Source organism: Bicyclus anynana, chromosome 16 (assembly GCF_947172395.1).
Source record: "Bicyclus anynana chromosome 16, ilBicAnyn1.1, whole genome shotgun sequence".
Classification (NCBI taxonomy): Eukaryota; Metazoa; Arthropoda; class Insecta; order Lepidoptera; family Nymphalidae; genus Bicyclus; species Bicyclus anynana.
In genome coordinates, this window is record NC_069098.1 from 3,634,164 (window position 1) to 3,643,238 (window position 9,075).

At 34.9% G+C, this 9,075-nt stretch overlaps 1 long non-coding RNA gene across 1 annotated transcript; it reads right to left on the minus strand.

Annotated features, from left to right (window-relative positions):
- Positions 1–5,490: 5,490 nt before the first annotated feature.
- LOC128198854 (uncharacterized) lies at positions 5,491–7,179 on the minus strand. The gene is made up of 2 exons (XR_008251572.1): positions 6,712–7,179; positions 5,491–5,909 (listed from the first exon to the last, which is right to left on the minus strand). It is a non-coding gene; the product is annotated as an uncharacterized LOC128198854 (long non-coding RNA).
- Positions 7,180–9,075: the final 1,896 nt, after the last annotated feature.

The following is a 9,075-nucleotide window of genomic DNA, read 5'->3' on the forward strand; positions in this document are numbered from 1 at the left end:
ATCGAACCCAGGACCTCCGTTTTGTAAATCCACCGCGCATACTGCGCCACGGAGGCCGAGGGATTTGTGAAAAACTACTACGGACTAAGTCGCGGGCGTCCGCTAGTATAGTATAAAGAGAAAACAGAAAACATAAGAGTTTATGACGGATAAGGCTATGAAATTTTTAGGAGCAATAGTCAGCTACGTTATTATTCAGGCGCGTCTGAGCACGTATTCAGCTAGAAAACATGTGGTGCTTAGTGAAAGTGAACTGCTTGTGCTCTCGGGGGCACGGGGGATATAATGATATAGTTATCTTGGATCTGGAAATCTGAATCATTGAGTTACTATGTACTAAGTACTAAAGCCATACTCGAAGAGTAATGTTCAATAACAAACAAATTAGGAATGAGGGTAGAAAACGCATGTAATTTCATATTTTTTTTATTTTACATTATGTATTTTTTCTTATAAAATGTTATTCAAACCTATATGTCTAATTGTTTTAAGCCTAATAATCAAATGTATTTTCATTATTCTAAGAACAAGTTATCTAAAATTATTATTATGTGTGAAATGACTAGAGATTTATACCCTCATAAAATATTTTCCTCCAGTACGGCTTTAGTATAGAGAAGCTGTTCTAAACAAAATCATGTTACCTGGCTGATTGAAGAATTTGTTGCAGCGCTGAAGCATTGGGATCCAACCGAACTTTCAGTTTTGGATTCGGTTTCGGCCAAGATTCGGCGAAAAAACCAGTTTCGGCTGAAACTGAATTCGTGATTTTTTTATTAAACTATTAAAATTTTCTTTTTGTCGCACGAAATATAACCTTACGTGGATGTTTACGTTTCTGTTTCGGTTTAAATTTCCGCAGTAAAAACTAGTTTCGGTCGGACATTCCTAGTTAATGTTTTTCAGATAGCATGACATACAGTTGCCTTATGACGTTCATAATACGTAGATACTGTCATCGTGAATCGTGGCGAACTTTCAAGAATGAAACGAACTGTCACTGTACCCATGCTATCTGAAAACAATTTAAGTCTACCCATACTGTTAAAATAGTTAATATCATTACGCATTTTATTTCATTTTTAATGGTCGAATGTTGACTGCGGTATTAGGTTTTTAAGTATAAATTAAGTAAAATTGAACTAACTTTTTTCGGCATAAAAATTTCATAACGCCATTCGTCACAAACGTTTGCTTCCCACCGAAATAAGGCCCCATGAGAGATATTGCTGTATTATTCAGTTCCTTTGCCGTGAAACGACAAAACAGCATGTAAATTGTACGAATTCTTTGTGCTTTTATGGAATTCCTCGTGTTTTTATATCATACAGTTTGGAGCTTCTTGCGTTGTACATCTCTAAAATATTTTATTTTATTCATTCTTTTGTTTGTATCATTTGCTATGTCATTTAGAACATTTTTTGAATAATTTAATTCGAAAACAGGGAGAGAATAAAACTTAAATAACAATAAAGTAAAATAAAAGATCGCCGTGATAGCCTAGTGGACATAACCTCTGCCTCCGATTCCGGAGGGTGTAAGTTCGTATCCGGTCCGGGGCATGCACCTCGAACTTTTCAGTTGTGTGCATTTTAAGAAATTAAATATCACGTGTCTCAAACGGTGAAGGAAAACATCGTGAGGAAACCTGCACACCAGAGAATTTCTTAATTCACTGCGTGTGTGAAGTCTGGCAATCCGCATTGGCCCAGCATGGTGGACTATTGGCCTAACCCCTCTCATTCTGAGCATTCGAGCTAAGCAGTGAGCCGTATATGGGTTGATAACGATGAAAATAAAAGTCAAGCATGGTAGTCACGATCTTCATACGTGAGGAACACGACAGAAGGAAGAGGAACAATCATGCCTGATCCATTGAAACAACTAAATAGGTGATAGATATGAGACCTTGGTCATAACTTCCCTTTAGGCTCAATGACGCTGATCCAATTGGCTGGGTTATGATGATAAAGTTATAGTACATTATGATATAAGTGCGGTAAGTTGAAAATTACAGCCGAGGCGATATTGTTGCTCGAGCCAAAGGCAATAACTATAGTAAGGAAGCAGAGGCTGTAATTGTCAAAGCGCACGTATGTCATACGACGGTTTTATAACACATTTGCGAGGAAACACACTTTCTGAAAATTAATTTGCATCTTTGCCTGTTTTTCATATGATGACATTTGATACGCTTGTCATTTTTGCACAGATAACGAAGTGCGCACACCAGCGTTTGTTTTTTTTTAGACAAATGCACCAAAAACAGCCAGTATTACTAATAAAGTAAATTAATATTTTTGTGTTTTTCATACAGATAAATTGGTTGACATTTATTGTCAAAATTATTAAAATCAAAGAATTAAATGTTTATTTAGTAAATTTTATCTCACAAAGTCAATTTTATTCATAAAATGTTGAGCAGTTTTCTGACATAAAAACTCTTTGCAAAGATTTAAAAAGTACCGTTCGTTTTTAGACGGATGATAAAGATTTTATATTACATTACGGCACATGTGCGTAATTAGATACATTACGATATTTAAATTGGTGAAATAAGCGATACTTTACAAATGTGTTATAAAATTCATTAACATTGCTGGCGTAACACCACAAATGTCACTAAGAAACTCAGGCATTACCTCATAGCTCGGCCCAAGAATAGAACCCAGCATCTCGTCCAAAACCACATTAAAACAGCGAGACAGTTATCGTACCATAACACGTAATACAAGCATTTCTTTCGTTCTTTTTATGCACTAAGTTCTTTAGTGCCACTTCGTGAACAACATATTATGTTACAATGAGTTATGTGGCTTTTTTAGCGGTTTATACCGCTACGTAACGAACTGTGAAGCTATGTTCCCATACCAGCGTATTGTCATGGAAATTCCGTCGCGTTTGTATTTTCCTAACGCTTTTTCGCTCGCCGCCGACGTAGCTGTGTTGTTTCAGCAAAGAACGCTTTGATGTACTGAAAAATGCTACATAGTTGCATACAACCAGTCTTTAAATCCGACAAAGTCATCTAAGATGAAGTTTAAGTAATGAAAACCGACAGTATACACACCTTCAAAGAAATATCTAAGACTACAGTACACACACACCTGCAAAAAATATCTAAGACAAGCGGACGCCTGCGACTTCGTCTGCGTGGAATTCTGTTTTTCTCAAATTCTGCGGGAACCATGGATTTTCCGGGATGAAGATTAAATCTATTTCCATTCCAAATTTCAACCAAATCGCTTTAGTAGCTGCTGTACAAAGGAGGAACAAGCACAAACTTACACACAAACTTTCGCATTTTTTTTTTCTTTACAAGTTAGCCCTTGACTAAAATCTCACCTGATGGTAAGTGATGATGTAATCTAAGATGGAAGCGGGCTAACTTGTTAGGAGGAGGATGAAAATCCACACTCCTTTCGGTTTCTACACGACATCGTACCGGAACGCTAAATCGCTTGGCGGTACGTCTTTGTCAGTAGGGTGGTAACTAGCCACGGCCGAAGCCTCCCACCAGCTAGACCTGGGCCAATTAAGAAAACCTCAATCGGCTCAGCCGGGGATCGAACCCAGGACCTTCGTCACTAAATCCACCGCGCATACCACTGCGCCACGGCGGCCGTCAAAATTTATTTTAAATTTATATTTTAGTGTGATGTGATGTGATGTGAAGTGTGATTATTGTGATTGTTCGCGCACACACAATGATATCTATACTAATATTATATAGAGGTAAAGTATGTGAGGTTGTAGGGGGTAAACTCTGGATCTACTAAACCGATCAACCAATTGAAAACCATTTCAGTTTTCTTTAATGGTTATTAAACCACCAACTTTATTGACAATAATATTCACATTACTGTTTATTCGCTTTACTTAAATAGTGTTGGGCCATCGCATTTCCTAGAACTTGTAATTTATACAAAAAAGTTACCTTTATTGAGTTATAGTATTTATATACCTACACCTACAACTACACAATACACATGCCATTAAAGTATGAGTTTCTTGTAAACGCAGCATGAGTTTCTTCAATTTCTTATACAAAGAATACATTTACGTCGATGTTGATTGTAGTATAAACCGCCGAATATAACATCATTGTCTGAAACATTTCGTCGTCCTTTTTCTGAGATAGTATTTTTTTTTATTTCCAGCGACATAATACAGCGTGGGCGACTGCTCCCTGGAGACCTTAACGACAAGAAATTACTTAAGATATTTTCCCAACTTAAGGATATTCTTATCTGTGAAAAATGTTATAAAATAAAAGGACGAAGCATTATCTCTCAAAGGACGCGATTTGGGAAAAGAAACTAATGTAGATTTTACCCTGGAATTCATAGTCGTGAAGTGAACAATCCCCCACAAACCAATATTCAGTATTCACCCAGGGGCTGACTATTGAATCATCCTTCATTGCATTTCATAAACCAACTACTGGAGAGCCCCTAGGTGACTGGAGTTTCAAGCAAATGTTGTCTATGATTTTACATTAGATCTTTGAAAATTCTGTGACACAACCACAGAGAGACGTATTTTGTTAATTCTTTTCTTTGACATTTTACAAAATAATTGAGTTTCTAATATTTTCATTTACTTTTTGTTTTTATTTATCGTAGTAAAATTTAATTCGTTCAAGTGTACAATAGATCAGTTTTATCAAAAAGTTTCTTTCTCACAAGGAGCTGTTAGAAAAATATTGAAGTTATGTGGACGAACATGATCATATACAAAATTATCAGCCGATGGACGTCCACTGCTGGACATAGCCGTCTTGCATGGACTTTCAAACACAACGGTCTCGAGGGGCCAGCGTCCAGCGGCTCCCTGCAACCCGCTTGATGCCCTCGGTCCACCTAGTGGGGGTTCGACCAACACTGCGATTTCATCGGCTCTTCGAACTATGTGGCCTGCCCATTGCCACTTCAGCTTCACGACTCGCTGTGCTACCTATGTCAGTGACTTTGGTTTGTCTGCGGATCTCCTCATTTGTGAAACGATCACGCAGAGAAATCCCAAGCATACTATTTACTATATATGTAGTTTGATATTTCATACTTTTGTAATGTGGAATCCTACTTGAAATAAAAAAAATATTGTAAGAGGAAATTTGTTTATTTTACTCAAAACCACCTATAATTACCTGAAATAATTACAAGTAGGTACTATTATGCTGTATTTTCTTACAATTTATAGTAAGTGCAGTAAATAAATATAAGTGTAGCTTATCCTTAGGAATAGTGGTAAAATTGCATTTCACAAAGCTTTAGATCACATAATATTATATATTTAGGAGGTAGGCTTGGCCCGGTAATGGGCTGATAATAATGAACCACACAGTACTTATTGCAATTCTAAAATCAAACCTATATCCTTTTAATACAAAGTTTAATTAATAACAACAATAAATACATAATTTACATATAACTTATTGTTATTATTGTATATTTTTATAGGGCCAGACTTAAATGAAAAATGCAGAAGTAAACATTTAATAATTATCTTTATTAAAGATGTGAATCAATAAATTTCATTCAATTAAGATTTGTATACATTTTCTATTGTTATGGACTTCAGAGTGAGTGACCACCTTACAACATACTGCACTCACTCCTACTACCTCTATATTAAATGCTGCTGACTTTTAAAGGTATGTGGGTCTTCCAATTACTGTGATCTGAAAACTCGGATTTTCAAGGACCAAAGTATTCTCAGTATTCTTGGTAAAACAGTATTCTCAGAGCTCATCACTGCTATTCCCTGCCATGATAGCCGGTTTCTTTAAATCTGTGCATAGGGTCCTCCGGGGTTGTTTATATGTATACCTATGCGTGCCATCAATACAGCTTGACTTGTGGCATTTCTGTTATTTCATAGAATGCTTGATGGAATGCACATACAGTCTGAAAATAAACATTATGTTAGTTACATTTATGTAGGTTATAGGTATATTTCCTAAATCAAAACTAGATAGGTATACCTAACATTTATATAGGTTAGATTACAAACAAACTAATTAAATTCTTCATCATGAGTATGTTAAGCATGAGTCTCCTCTCAGAATGAGAGGGATAAGGTCCACCACTCTGGCCCAATGTGAATTGGCAGACTTCACACATGTAGAGACAATGTTTTTCCTTTACCGTATGAGACATGTGATATACATTTAAATTCATAAAATGCACATAACTGAAATGATTTGGAGGTGCATGTTTCAGACAGCATTTGAACCTACACCCTCCGAATAGAAGGCAGAGGTCATATCAACTGGGCTATATGGATTTTGACCTACTCCTAATTTATCTATACTAATATTATAAACAGGAAAAATTTGTTTGTTTGTTTTGAATAGGATCTGTAACTACTGAACTGATTTGAAAGATTCTATCACTGTTGGGAACCTACACCATCATAATCAAAGGCAGGGGTCATACCCACTGGGCTAATTGGTTTTATATCTACTCCTAATTTATCTTTACTAATAATAGAAACAGGAAAGATTTGTTTGTTTGTATGTTTTGAATAGGCTCTGGAACTACTGAACCAATTTAAAAAATTCTTTCACTGTTGGGAAGCTACACTATTCCCGAGCTCTATAGGCTATATTTTATCCCCATATTCTTACGGAAATGGGAACCACACAGGGTGAAACCGCGCGGCGTCTTCATGAACAAAAAATTATTGATAATGAACAAAGGTACGTACCTGATAACATCCCGTTTCATAGAATCGAAGTGCTGCTAGAATGTATAATACTAGCGGTATTGGTATTCCTCTCTTGGTCTTCTGTGTTCATTCTTCATCAAACAGAGGCATATTATGCCTAATATGAGAATCTTTCGTACATTCCATATCGCCATAGTATTATACTGGGTTTACGCAATTGCGAATATATATCTTGGGCACTGATATAACTCGCTGTTTATAACTTCACTTATAACGATCCGAACGTCCACTTTCTAATAAATAAATCACGAATAACAACAAAAAAAAATGCCAGGGGATGGTTTGGCTGACAAATATCGGTAATTCAGCAGTCAGCCGCCAGCTCCTGTCAAATGAGGGGTTTCTTTTGTCTATGAAACGCGTAGGGGTTGAATTCGACACATAGCGGCTGAATAATCCCCTTAGGGGCCCCCTACTACGACTATGAATTCCACCGTTAGTTAATTAATTAATCATGATTTAGCTATGGCAACAAAAAAATTATATTTGAAGGAGTGCAAATTTTCAATAAACTACTATCCGATTTATAAGAAGCTAAATCTATGTTTATTTTCAAAAATAAATTAAAATTTTACTTATTGAATAACATGACATTGTTACATATGTTACCACCTGCATTTATAACAATTATTTTGTTATTTGTATGTATAATTGAATTTTAATTAGATGTGTACACTCGTAAATAAGTATCTTAGTTTAGTTAATTGTATTTCTCATCTAAGCTAATTTTATGTAATTCTTTTGTGAAATTAAAGATCTTAAACCATATGATTATTCATACTTACTTAAAAATATTATAAGACCTGCGTAGGCACAACAACTAATCTCTAAAAATATCATAAAGTGGTAAAATTTATAGTATTTTAGGGGGTAATCTTTGGTTCTACATAACCGATTTTAATAGTAAATTATAATATAAGTTTACGACGTTTTATAACACATTTGCGAGGAAACACACTTAAACACACTTTCTGAAAATTAATGATCTTTGCCTGTTATCCATATGACATTTTGATACGCTTGTCATTTTTGGACAGACAGCGAAGTGTGTTCGTTTTTTTTAGGCAAATGAATTAAATGTTTTTTTAAAAAAATTTGCTGGTAATCCATCCATCCATTCCATCCAAAGTTAATTATATTCATAAAATGTTGAGCACTTTTCTGACATAAAAACTCTTTGCCAATATTTAAAAAAGTACTGTTCGTTTTAGACGGATGATAAAGGTCCTATATTGCATTTTACTTTACATTGCGGCACATGTGCGTAATGAGATACATTACGATATTGAAATTGGTGAAATAAGCGATACTTTACGAGGAAATGAGTTATAAAAATTCTTATACCACTAGAAAGCCTTATTATTTGTGAGTGTTATCAGCTATATTTAATCCCCGTTATTCTTAGGGGAAAGGAATCCCGCGGGTGAAATCGCGGGGCATCGGCTGGTATTCTGTATATAGTTTAATTCTATCATATTCTGCCGGGAAGTTAATTTTAATTGCTTCTAATGTCGCTCCTCAGCTAGCAAGGTCGTGTCTGCAATATAAAGGCGTTGACTTGCTTTGTTCACTGTTTAAATGTTACAGTAAAACGTTAAATTAAATGGATTATAAGAATTGTTATATAAAATGTTATACTATATCTCTGAAGGAAATCTACGTCCTGCCTTTATTACTCCAATAAATTAACTCTGCAACGTAAAATTATAACTTTCTTTGTTCAAATATCTACCTATTTATATATTTAATATAACGCATAAATAGCATAGCCGTATTACCTAGTAGCGAGGCAGAATTGTTATAGACTGATTAGTAACCAAAAGTATTGTGATTTTGCATGCTAATGAAAATATTGAAAATTTTATTCCTGTTTTTCAAATTCGGTTATAATATGTCTGAAAGGAAAACAATTCACGTTTGATTTTAAGTTTAGTTTTTTTTTATTTTAATTATGTATATTTAACTTAAACTTTCCAAATTTTTTGTAGAACGTTAGAATTATGTTTATTTAAAATGTCAATAAAAAATACTTTGCTTATTACTTATAAATGTCTTTTCATAATTTTATGAAAAAAAATATTGTAATTTCCAATTAAACAAATGATGAGTAATCACACGGGGGACCTAGCTCCCCCACGAGTTTCGTGGCGGGAAATAACGAGTAATGCTTACATTTCTTTTCCGGTAAATTCAGAGACTTTATTTTTTATTGTCAACAGATACGAGTAAACGTCCACTGTTAGACTTATGGCCTCTTATAAGGACTTTCAAACCACGGTCTTGAGCAGTATGCAAGTTTCTGAAATAGCAACCCCGTACCATAAAGCGATTTCACTCTAGGTA